The 12,720-nt window shown below is 47.4% G+C and overlaps 1 long non-coding RNA gene across 1 annotated transcript; it reads left to right on the top strand.

Annotated features, from left to right (window-relative positions):
• Window positions 1-431: 431 nt before the first annotated feature.
• Window positions 432-4,434, top strand: LOC110339970. Its single transcript, XR_002381835.2, has 2 exons — window positions 432-1,315; window positions 2,655-4,434. It is a non-coding gene; the product is annotated as an uncharacterized LOC110339970 (long non-coding RNA).
• The last annotated feature ends 8,286 nt before the right edge of the window (window positions 4,435-12,720 follow it).

Raw genomic sequence — 12,720 nt, 5'->3', positions numbered from 1 at the left:
ACACACACACACACACATTTTTGCATGGTATTCCAAGGCGATCACCATCGGTACCCATCCTCCCATCCTTTCCCCTTTCTGCAATTTCAGTTGGCCTCTTTCTCCTCATCCTCTACCTCTTGCTCCATGCTGTGTATCTTAGCCTGGCCTAACTTTTCACCATCTGCTCTCATCCCCACCTAGGCTGAGCCTGCTGTCACCCCACCCAACTCTTCTTTGCCTGGAAACCCATGCTCACCTTTTAAAAAACAAAACAAACACCTCACAGGGGAGTTAGAAGATGGCTTTTCAACAGGTGTTGGTGGTGCACGCCTTTAATCCCAGCACTCGGGAGGCAGAGGCAGGCGGATCTCTGTGAGTTAGAGGCCAGCCTGGTCTACAGAGCGAGTTGGAGGACAGACTCCAAAACAATACAGAAAAACCCTGTCTTGAAACAAAACAACAACAACAAAACAAACAAGCAAACAAAAAGACTGCTTTTCAGTTAAGCACTTCCTGCTCTTCCGAAGGACCCCAGTTTGGTCCCCAGCACCCATGCCATGTGGCTCCCAACCTCCTCTAATTCTTACTCCAGAAAACTGGACAGGTTCTTCAGTTGTGCACCTGTGTGCCCACAGAGACCCTTAAATGGCTTGTGTTTCACAAGATTTCTTTTCTCTTGTGCTTCCTTGGCATTCTCTCCATGTCTGCCCCCCCCCCCCACACACACACATAGGCTGCAGTGTGGCGGCAGCTCTGCCTTCTTCACTCCGATTTGACTTTCTCAAAAGGCAGGCGTTTTCATCTTTAACGTTGTCACTTGGTTCAACAAGGGCTTGAAAGACCCCTCACTCAAAAACAAGCTAAGGGAAAGAGGAGGCAGGGTTTAGTTTCTAAACCAACAAGCACCCAGATGTTCCTTGAGATAAGAACAAACTCCAGGCAGGACATCCTTCCATTACTCTAGGAAGACAGATGGCCCCCACTTCCCCAAACCCTCCCAAAATGGAATTTCCCCCCAAAAAGCACCGTATGTGACCTTTTCTTTGTCCAATCAAAAATGGACTCATGTCTTATGATAATCTTGTAGTTTTTGCCTTTAAAAGGAGCTTGCTATAGCTGATCGGGGCTTTTTCTGCCTAGCCTGACTGAGGAGCCCCTTTGTGCAAACGCAGAATAAAATCCTCTTGGCTTGTTGCATCTACTGGTTTGGAGTCTGAGTCTGTGGAGTGTCCACCTGGATATGGTGGAATCCCAGGGCCTGGGGTCCAACATATGGGGGCTCATCCAGGATTAGCGACTGCTTCCCCAGACTCAGTTCCAGGACCCATTGGAGGTAAGAACGAGCCTGTCCCCTTTGTTGTCCATACTTGTTTTCGTGCAACAGTTTACTGTTTGGCTGGCTCTGAATTTGTACCGGTACAGGACTTGTAAAATTTGTTGGATCAGTGGGGGAGGCAGACGCGCCCTGAGACCCCTGGTCCCGCTCTGGAGTCCCCCTCCAGAGTAGTCTGGGGAAAAGAGAGAGACCAGGTCTCTTTCCTCCCCGGGGAGTCCGGCTTCGGTCGGCCACTCCCCTCTCAGTTTGCTGCTGATCTGTTGCCGAGGCTTGGGTTTTCTGTTCTGTCAGTCTGCCTGTTAGTTGTTCTGTGTCTTGTCCATATTTTAGTCACCGTACCCATGGGTCAGCAAATAACTACCCCTTCAAGTCTCACTCTAGATCACTGGAAAGAAGTCTTGGACCCGAGCGCACGAGTCAGTAGAAGTGCGTAAGAAGAAATGGCAGACTTTCTGCTCCTCGGAATAGCCCACCTTCTAGGTCGGCTGGCCAAGGGACGGAACTTTTAACCTCGATGCTATCTTGCAGGTTAAAGCACGGGTCCTCTAACCCGGACCCCATGGCCATTGTCACTTGGGAAAGCCTCGCTACAGACTCTCCGCCTGGGTCAAGCCTTTCCTCTCCCCACCCAGGACACAAACCCCAAAGCCAGCCCCCTGGCCATCCTCCACTCCCCTCGTACCCCTTCCCTCCCGCCGAACCCCCCCCCACTCTTCCCTTTACCCTCTATTCGAGAAACTAAAATCCAAGCCCCCACCAGACCTCCCGGAGAGTCAGGAGGACCTCTTACTCCTTGATCCCCCTCCCCCTTACCCACAACCTCCTTCCTCCCCCCTCCCCTCAGGACCCCTGTCGCCAACTGGAGGCCCTAGAGAGCCTACACTCCCCCCTCCTGACTCTGCTGAGACAAATGAGGAGGCATCTTCAGCACCTTCCCCACCGTCCAGCTGCCTGCGCCTCCGCAGGGAGAGAGCCGAGGTTCAGAGGGCGTATGGACATCGAAAGTTTTCCCCCTCCAATCAGTAGCCGGCCAGTTACAATATTGGCCTTTCTCGGCCTCCGACTTATATAACTGGAAGACTCACAATCCCTCTTTTTCTCAGGACCCCCAAGCCCTGACCAGCTTAATTGAATCTATCTTAATTACCCATCAACCCACCTAGGATGATTGTCAGCAACTCCTACAGGTCCTCCTCACCAGCGAAGAAAAACAGCGTGTCATCCTTGAGGCTTGCAAAAATGTCCTCGGAGCAGATGGCGGGCCGACCCAGTTCCCCTTGACCAGCGCCCGGACATTACACCTGCCAGTAGTGAGTAACTCCGTTTCTATTGCCAGACCCTCAAGGTGGACGAGATTGCTGCCTGGATCCACGCCTCACACGTCAAACGAGGACCACCTCAGGACAGCAGCACCCCAGACAAGCCAGCCAGATGGAAGCTACAACGCACTCAAAACCACTCAAGATAAGACTTTCAAAAACTGCTTGATGCTTTGCTTACTCCTAAGCCTCGCAGCCTTAAATGAGGGCAACCCCACACCCCTCAACAGTTGACCTGGCAGATATACTCCCAAACGGGAGAAATAGTCTGGTCCATTACTAAGAGAATGCCACCAGGCACCTGGTGGCCTACTCTCACCCCAGACTTCTGTCAGTTGGCCGCAGGGTTGGATACCTGGGACCTTCCCATGATAGGGGCCCACGAAATTCAAAAGAGAATGAACACCGTCCTACCACCCATAGGGAAGACTTGGCCGCAGGGCTGCCAAGATCCTAGGGCTAGATGTCTTCTGGCACAGATGGACTTCTATGTTTGCCCCAGACAAGGGCAGCCTAGGGACTCGGGATGTGGAGGCTATGGGGAATACTTCTGTACCAAATGGGGATGCGAGACCACGGGGGACGCATACTGGAAGCCCAGCTCATCCTGGGACTTGATTGAGGTGCATCGTAATTACTCCCGCCCCCCCCTTGGGTCGTTACGGTTGTGACCACTCTTCCAGGTGGAGCCCCTGGTCTTGCAACACCGCCACATGTCTCCCCCTGGCAATTACCTTCATATCCCAGGGTAAGCAAGATTACACTCAATGGCTGAGCGGAAAAACCTGGGGGCTGAGATGGTACATGCCATGGGAAGACAGAGGGGTTACCCTTCAAGATACGCCTACAGATAGATGTCCCTGACCCCAAAGCCATAGGGCCCAACCCAGTTCTGGGAGAACAGGGGGCTCCCAGGGCGGAGCCCAGCCATGCAAAGGCCCTCGCAACAGTACCAAGAGCTCAGAACAGCTATGACTGAAGAGTTAAAGGCCCTAGAAAAGTCTGTCACCAGGCTGGAGGAGTCTTTAGCCTCGCTGGCCGAGGTAGCTCTCCAAAATCGCTGGGGGCTCAATCTCCTCTTTCTGAGAGAAGGTGGACTATGTGTGGCCTTGGGGGAAGAGTGCTGTTTTTATGTCAACCACTCAGGGGTCATTAGGAATTCCATGGCCAAGCTTAGGGAGAGGCTCAGCCTATGGTAACGGGAGAAGGAGACCCAGCAGGGATGGCTTGAGGGATGGTTTAACAAGTCCCCATGGATGACCACCCTTGTCTCCACGATCCTGGGACCACTGATCATCCTCCTGCTGCTATTGACCTTTGGTCCCTGTATCCTCAACAGGCTGCTTCCGTTTACCCGTGAAAGATTGTCCATCACGCAAGCCTTGGTACTCACCCAACAGTACCAGCATTTAAGACCACCGAAAAGGAGGGAATGAAAGATCCCTCACTCAAAAACAAGCTAAGGGAAAGAGGAGGCAGGGTTTAGTTTCTAAACCAACAAGCACCCAGATGTTCCTTGAGATAAGAACAAACTCCAGGCAGGACATCCTTCCATTACTCTAGGAAGACAGATGGCCCCCACTTCCCCAAACCCTCCCAAACTGGAATTTCCCCCCCAAAAAGCACCATATGTGACCTTTTCTTTGTCCAATCAAAAATGGACTCATGTCTTATGATAATCTTGTAGTTTTTGCCTTTAAAAGGAGCTTGCTATAGCAGATCGGGGCTTCTTCTGCCTAGCCTGACTGAGGAACCCCTTTGTGCAAACGCAGAATAAAATCCTCTTGGCTTGTTGCATCTACTGGTCTGGAGTCTGAGTCTGTGGAGCGTCCACCTGGATACATTGGAATCCCAGGGTCTGGGGTCCAACAGGCTGTTGAATAAAGGAGTGTTTTCATTTCGGGTATTTTCAAAATTCGGGTCTTCCCTTGGAGTCAAAAGCAGTTTAGAGTGAGTGAGCTGGAACAAGCTCTGTTAATTTTTTAAATGTGGGGATCTAGAGAGATGGCTCAGTGGTTAAGAGTACTGGTTGTTCTTCCAGAGGTCCTAGGTTCAACTCCCAGCACTCCATGGTGGCTCACAGCTGTCTGTAACTCCAGTTTCAGGGTAGCCTCATGTAGGCAAACACCAAAACACAGGAAAACAATTTTTTAAATGTATATGTATTTGAGAATGAGTGGGCATTATGATGCCCTGCTGTTTGTTCCGTATCTCAGTAGTCACCTGCTGTCTTTGAAGCTGCCTGGGCCATTCACTGCCAGTGTGCCTGTAGGGAAATAGCCACAAGGGTCAGTATCTTTATCCTTGGAAGGTGAAAATAATCATGTGCATCGTTTGAGAAGGGGTAGGTAAAGTAGCCTCACAGAAAGTGCTTAATAGCTGGGCGGTGGTGGCGCACGCCTTTAATCCCAGCACTCGGGAGGCAACGGCAGGAGGATCTCTGTGAGCCAGGTCTACAGAACGAGTTCCAGGACAGCCTCCAAAACTATACAGAGAAACCCTATCTCAAAAACCCAAAAAAAAAAAAAAAGTGCTTAATAATTGTTAGCTGTTATTGCTATTTGCCCATCATGTCTCTGGACTCCATTTACAAGTAATGATTTCCTTTGTCACTGGAAGGGACACAGACTAATGTTAAAGAGGTGGGGAATAAAAGTATAATATTTATTATATTAATGTCTCATTTTAAGAATTCAACAAAAAGAATACATGCATAAAAGAAATTAGCATTTGATACAAAGGAAACCTTAGAGTACTGGCCAAATGCTGGCCATTGAGTGACTCCTGAGGAACTCAGCTGGTGAATACTAATGCCATGATCATCCTGACTAAAGGCTTAGCCAGTCCCGGAAGGAGAGGAGGGAGCTGGAATGTGAATTGAGTGTCAGTAAGAAGATTTGCCTGGAACTCTTCTTCCAGGCCCTTTGGCTATTTGCAAAAAAAAGAAAAAGAAAGAAAAAAAAAAAGTATTTGCTCACTGCTTTTCCTGTGAAGATAAGCCTGCCCAGATACTCACCTCACATTTCTTCCGTGGGTGGGAAGAATTTCACACATGCAAGGGAAGATAAGCCATCTATCTGTCTCTAGAACTACCACCGAAAGCAAAGGGGGACTCAAATATTTCGAGGTTTTGAACAAACAGTCCTAATTAAGCCATGAGTAAATTTAATAATAAAACAAAAACTAGAGGAATCTGCAGTAGATTTTAAAGTGGTAACACAGAACCAGCACGTAGCATTCTTGTTTCCCCAAATGCCTTATCCATCCTATGTCAGCAAGTCTCGGATTTTAGATTTCACACGCCAAAGGATTTATGAACGAACAGTGAACACTGAACTGTAGAAACATAGTGTGATTGCAGGGTTGTCCTCCAGCTATGACTCATCCAGGTAATGATTGCAGCCTGCCGGGGGTTTACTAGGAAAATAGGTCAATGGCTTGCTGAGAGGCAGAGGGCAACTCCGGGGTGGAGGGGGAGGGGAGTGTTGTGCATATGACTTTATATTGTACAAGTGAATCATTTATATTTTCTTTGGGGTCAAATCTCAAACATGTTCCTATTAAAAGCAGACACCCTAGCCTGTGTGGTAGCCAATGCCTTTAATCCCAGCACTCAAAAGGCAGAAGCAAGCAGATCTCTAAACCAGAGGCCCCCCCAGGGCTGCATTGTGAGCCCTGTTTCAAAAATCTAGTCCTGATTTGAGACTTTTACAAAATAAAATGAATTCCATAACTAGGCAATAAGATAAGATAAATTGATAAATTGATCACTGACAAACTTTAAGCTTCAAAACAAAAGTACCTGCTCTTCTAGTTCCAGTGGGCCTAAGTTCGATTCCCAGTATCCACTGTAACTACAGCTCCAGGGGATCTAACATCTCTGGTCTTCCCAGATATCTGTACTCATGTTTTATAGCCGAGCATTGGTGGTGCATGCCTTTAATCCCAGCACTCAAGAGGCAGAGACAGTCTACAGAACGAGTTCCAGGACAGCCTCCAAAACAATACAGAGAAACCCTGTCTTGAAAAAAACAAAAACAAAAAACAAGTACATTGGTTAAAAAATAGAAATATAATTTGTAGCATAATTAGGACTACCAATATCTTTAAAAGTAGAGTTTAGTTCATATACATAATATTAAATTATGCAAAGCCATTTCTGTGTAAGCTAATTTGTCTTTTTAGCCAAGGAAACAAAGATTGGCCATTTGTGTTCTGAATCACTTGATTTAAAGTTTTAGTCAATATCCTATGTGTCCTATATTCTAAGAGTAAATAATAAAGTTTTTTAAAGATTTATTTATTTATTTATTATGTATACAGTATTCTGTCTACATGTGTGCTCACATGCCAGAAGAGGGCACCAGATCTCATTACAGATGGTTGTGAGCCACCATGTGGTTGCTGGGAATTGAACTCAGGACCTCTGGAAGAGCAGCCAGTGCTCTTAACCTCTGAGCCATCTCTCCAGCTCCAATAATAAGGTTTTAAAGAACGAAATGTTTAATAATACAGGAAATGAGAAAAAGTAAACATGCCATAGCAAATAATATTTAAGCCCCACAATACCCTGAAGAGTGAAAGGAAAATAGAAGTGGTATGGATCAAATTAAGTGGGGTGTCTGTCACCAAAGCCACCAAAGTATGAAGCAAACACCTCTCTGAAAAGTGGCGTAGCCGTAAGTAGAAGGCAGCGCAGGAGAGCTGAAGTAGAAGAATGGGCTTTTTGAAAACGTTAACATTAATCATGGATCACAAGGGAAAACACTTGGTTCACTCCAGGAGGGATTCAAAATGTGGTCACCTTAGAGATCTGCCATTTACACATTTACAGCTGTCACTGAAGATTCTCAAGTGCCCGGTGACAAGGTGGACTGTAAAATGTGAGAAACAAGCCCAACAGAAATGTGCTTTGTGTCACTGTTTTGGGAACTGTTAGTGGCTTTGCATGGTGGCTAAGTGTGTACCTTGCGTCTAGTTCTAGGCTGGCAGGAGATGGAACCCTCTCTCTCTGTCTCTCTGTGTCTCTGCCTCTCTCTCTGTCTCTCTGTCTCTCTGTCTCTCTGTGTCTCTGCCTCTCTCTCTGTCTCTCTGTCTCTCTGTCTCTCTGTCTCTCTCTCTGCGCCAAGGATTGAACCTACCTCATGCTTGTTAGGCGAGCACTCTACCACAAAACTAAATAAACCCTCAGTCCTCTTTGACACAAATTCCTTTGGGGGGGGCGGGAGGGAGAGTTTGAGACAGGGTTTCCCTGTGGCTTTGGAGTCTGTCCTGGAACTAGCTCTTGTAGACCAGGCTGGTGTCAAACTCACAGAGATCCGCCTGCCCCTGCCTCTCGAGTGCTGGGATTAAAGGTGTGCGCCACCAACGCCCGGCCTGCCACAAATTCTTATCCTTCACAGTCACACTTCATTCTTCTGCAGATGTCAGGCTTTCGATAAAACCTAAGTGAGCAGAAGGCAGTGTGAGAAGAAGCCTCTGCAAACAGCCTCCCCCCCTTACTGAAAATACACCCGGAACTGTGGCTGAGGAAAAGGAGGGAGAGAGCGAGGGGAGGACGCAGGCAGGAGGGAAAAAAAGGTCTCCTCCCTCCATCTCCTTAAAGCAAAAACATATGATGAGACATCTACTGCCTTTAAAATTATTTCAAAAATAATTGTGTCCACAAAATAGTACCTGTTGAAAGTTTTGTGGGAAACGATATAAAGGAAAAAGGCGTGTTTTCTGGTAAGACAGTCTTCTGCTTCATTCTGTTTGCCCAGGATCCTCCTGCTGGGATCCTGAGAGACCTCAGCAGGGCATGCTTGTGCCACTAGATGCTGGATTTCGGGGAGCAGTCCAAAGTTGGGGGAAACGGCTTTTTGCTGAGGCAGCTTCGGGATACTTTTGCCTGAATTAGTTCTAATGAAACAGTATCCTACCTCAGGTTGTTTCCTCTACTTAATCCCTGGAGGAAATCCCTTTGCTTTTCAGAGATAAAAAGTTAGGAGAACAAAGAGGAAGTCGGGGGAAGTGCCCGGACCTTTGCTATAGAATTTCACAGAAGCTTTCCCAAGCCCCAGGATAGAGCCTGAGGGCTGTGCTGTTTATTCCCACACCTGGATTGAATATCAAGGTCTCTGAGATGAATCATTCAGAAGCCCAGTGTTGCAGGGGCCTTTGCTCCTTCAGAACTCTCTAATGATGACTGTGTCAAAGGCAGAAATCACACGGAAAGTTCAAAGTTACTAAATCCCCTTTCTGCACCACTTCCATTGAGCGAGTGTCTGGAGACTTGTTTTTGGCATGAGGAGGGGAGCCCTCCAGGTGGCATTCTCGTGCCTGGCAGCACCTGTCTGAGACTTACATCAATGTTCATTTTCAGCTCACACAGCGATTAAGGCAAAAGGCGCTGCCGGATTTGATGGGGATCCAGATGTGAGCAAGGAAAATATGTATGAAAGGAGCGGAGGGCCTGACTGTTAGTGCCAGCCACCTTTCAGGGAGCATATCCAAGCCCAGCTCACTCCCAAAGGGTCTTGTGAGTCCAGCAAGGGAAGGAATTACTGTGCCAAAGTAAAAAGCTAGAAATGTGAAACCCCTGAACTATGTGTGTTGACCACTAGGTATCTTCCCGTGGTGATAGTGATGGTGCAGCAGTTAATATAGCAACCGTCTCACCCCTACCAAGCTCAGCCTCCTCACCCCTGCTCCCTACATCCCCTACCAAGCTCAGCCTCCTCACCCCTGCTCCCTACATCCCCTACCAAGCTCAACCTCCTCACCCCTGCTCCCTACATCCCCTACCAAGCTCAGCCTCCTCACCCCTGCTCCCTACATCCCCTACCAAGCTCAGCCTCCTCACCCCTGCTCCCTACATCCCCTACCAAGCTCAACCTTTTGGGGAGGGGTTGTTTGTTTGTTGGGACAGGGTTTTTCTGTGTAGCATTGGAGCCTGTCCTGGCCTCAAACTCACAGAGATCCTCTGTCTCTGGGAGAAAAGGGGAATCAGGGGAAGCAGCCAGGAGACCATTGGTACAAGAAGGGGGTGGGTAACCAAGAAGTCTGGATTCCTTAGGGAAGAGCCTCTGGGGGAAAGGGCAGCCCAGCCCCTGGGCTAGAGAGTTCAGGGTTGAGGGCGGGGTGTGTTGCAATCCATGCCCTGTAACAGGTAGGAACTAAGGGATGTTGGGAGAACCTGGCAGCCAGGTCTGTTAAATAGGCACCTCAGCCCTGGTTTGAAACTTAACAGTAGACACATTTGATTTGGTCTCTAGTGTTTCATTTTTGGGTTTGTTTTTTTGTTGTTGTTGTTGTGGGTTTTTTTTTTTCTTCTAAATTTGGTGCTAATACTTTAAAAAAATGTTTTTCACATTGAAAGCTAATTCTCCAGCTTCTGTTGAGAATTTGCAGGCCTGGTGTAATGTGTCACATTTTACATAGAGCTTTGTTAATATTAGGTAGTCTGTGTCTGAATCCAGATAGTGTGACTTCATTTCAAGATCTCCCAGACTTGAACCAGTGAGGCTTGCCTCTTTGTTTTAAGGAGATGGTAGCCCACAATGGACTAGTGCCAGTGTCCAAGCCAAAAGTCCAGTCCCTCATTCTCAAACCACTGTTCTCCAGCTCCATCCCTGCTCTGTGCTGCCATCTGTAGTTTGTATTTAACTTTTCCAAACACTAGACAGATCTCAAAAATCATAGTCTTCAATAATCATGTGCTAAGTAGAAAGAAAAAAGGAAAACCACCTCTTTCTTTCAATGGGATTAGAACAGTAAAACGATGTATGAGAAGTATCATTGGGTACCAACATGAGCAGTTTTTCTTGCATTTTCCCTAACCTCAGTAATTTCCTATTAAGCTGGTATGGTGGTGCATGCCTGTAATATCAACACTCAGGGCTGAAGTAGAAGGCTGCCCACCCCCCACCCCCAAGAGTCAGGGTTTCTCTGTGTCACCCTGGCTGTCCTGGAACTCACTCTGACTATGTAGCCGAGGCTGGCTTTGAACTCAGATCTGCCTGTCTCTGCCTTGAGAGTGCTGGGGTTAAAGGCGCACTCCACCACCATCACCTCCCAGCTTTCCTTTCATTTTAATAATAAAGTTTTATGTAGTGAAAAAACCCTGAAACTGTCCTTTCCCTGGTCCTGACAATCTGCTTGCATCATTTTCCAGATATTCACCTCCCTGCCTCCCCTGGGGCTCAGATCGCCTATGTGCCTTGTGGGGCTAATGAGGGTGAGGGGAAATCTTCTAGTGGTCAAGACCCTCAGTCTTAAGCATAGTCATATCATGCCAAGCAGAGTTCCAGAGGAGAATTTCAGATTTTGGACTGTGGTAGAAAAACAAAAACACAGCCCTGCCTTTCACTGCTTTAAAGATTATCCCAATGGATTAAGCCCTGTGAGGTTTTTATTTATCTGCAGCTCAGTGTGTGTGTTGAATATGTATGTATGTGTATATATATATATTCAATTTATATGTATTGAACATTACCATTTTTTCTGGCAATCAATTCAAACACTTTACCTTTTACTTCTCCAGGTACTCCCTCAGTAACTTGGGAAGAGAGCTAGACTTTCGATGATCTGCTCCAATGGAGGAGGCTCATAAGAAAAATCAGGGTCACATTCCATCCATTGACATGCTGACAGTCATCCCGCTTATCTTCACAGCAATCCCTGGCTTCCATGCAGCTGACCTCCATAGAGAGGTCTCCATTCTGTCATTCCCAAGATGGAAAGGGAGGTGTTGCATTTGCATGCACTCTGCTGGAGACCATGCCACTCAGTGTAGGTTACCCTTGGATCTCCACTGGTGCTGATGCAGAGGTGAGACAGAACTTTAGAAATGAGCAGAGGGGGAGACTAGCAGGTGGAAGGGGTGAAGACCGCAGATGTCCCCTCATAAAGCTGGGCTACATGACGCAGAGCTGTAGAACAGGAGACTAGGAGACTGTGACAAGTGTTCGACTCTGGTGGCTGAAGGATTAAGGATGCGTTTGGCTTATTTGCAAGAGCTCGATTATGTCAACCCAGGGGAGTGATGGAAACGGGTTATTAAAATAATGAGTTATGCTCTAGGCTGAACTACCTGAACCTAAAACCAAGACCAAGTGCGGGAACTGAGAATTGTTGCAGTCACCAAAAATTGAGGTCAGGTGGTCTGAAAATTTTCAACAAGTTTTGTCCAGAGATGGGTTTTAAAGGACCTCTGGGACTCATAGGTGACCTCGAAAGTTTCAAATCCATTTCATTTCTAGCTTGGTATGAGTACCAGTTATCAATAATGCTTTAAATTTGGGTGTTGATAATGTTAGCGCTGAAAAGGTGTGCTTAGGGGAGGAGGGTTGTGGAAAATGACTCACTCTGTAACATGCTTGCTGTACATGTCCAAGGGCCTGAGTTCAACCTCCAGAACCCATATTTATAAAAACAAGACAAACAAAGGAAAACAACGGGGCGTGGTAGCAAGCTCCTGTATTTCCAGCACTGCAGAGGAAGGTACACAGAAGGTATTCGTGGTGTTTGCTGACCAACCAGGCTAGTCTAATGGATAATCTGTAGGCCAGTGATTGACCCTACCTCAACAAACAAGGTAGATGATTAGATGGCCCCTTAGGAATGATATCTGAAGTGAGTTAACTTCTGGCCTCCACCTCCACAGGCTCGAACACAATGAGAGAGTGCGCGCGTACACACATACACACCACACACACACACACACACACACACACACACACACACACACACGGGGGGGGGGGGGGCCCCGCTGCGTGCGTGCGTGAGTGATATACATTCCACAGCTGTTCCCAAGCCTGAGACCTACCTTGGGCCAAGAAGGAGAAATGGCCTATGTTCAAGGCCATCCAGTTTTGTGAAAGCACTGTACTTGTGATAACTTGTGAGATTAATATTGGCTGTTTCACAGGGAAACAGAGAACATTTGACTTGAATTAACTTCTGCTTACTGTTCAAATGAGATCAACCCAAAAGCTCCAGTGTGATTACAGCTTGGCTGTCCCACACAAAGTTACAAATGTTTAAACTGGCCAGTGGCACTTGGAAACGGATGGCAGTATCATAATGATGTATTGTTCCGGT

This window comes from Mesocricetus auratus, unplaced genomic scaffold (assembly GCF_017639785.1).
Source record: "Mesocricetus auratus isolate SY011 unplaced genomic scaffold, BCM_Maur_2.0 Super-Scaffold_100011, whole genome shotgun sequence".
In the NCBI taxonomy this organism is placed as follows: domain Eukaryota; kingdom Metazoa; phylum Chordata; class Mammalia; order Rodentia; family Cricetidae; genus Mesocricetus; species Mesocricetus auratus.
This window is presented reverse-complemented; position numbering and strand designations above follow the sequence as displayed.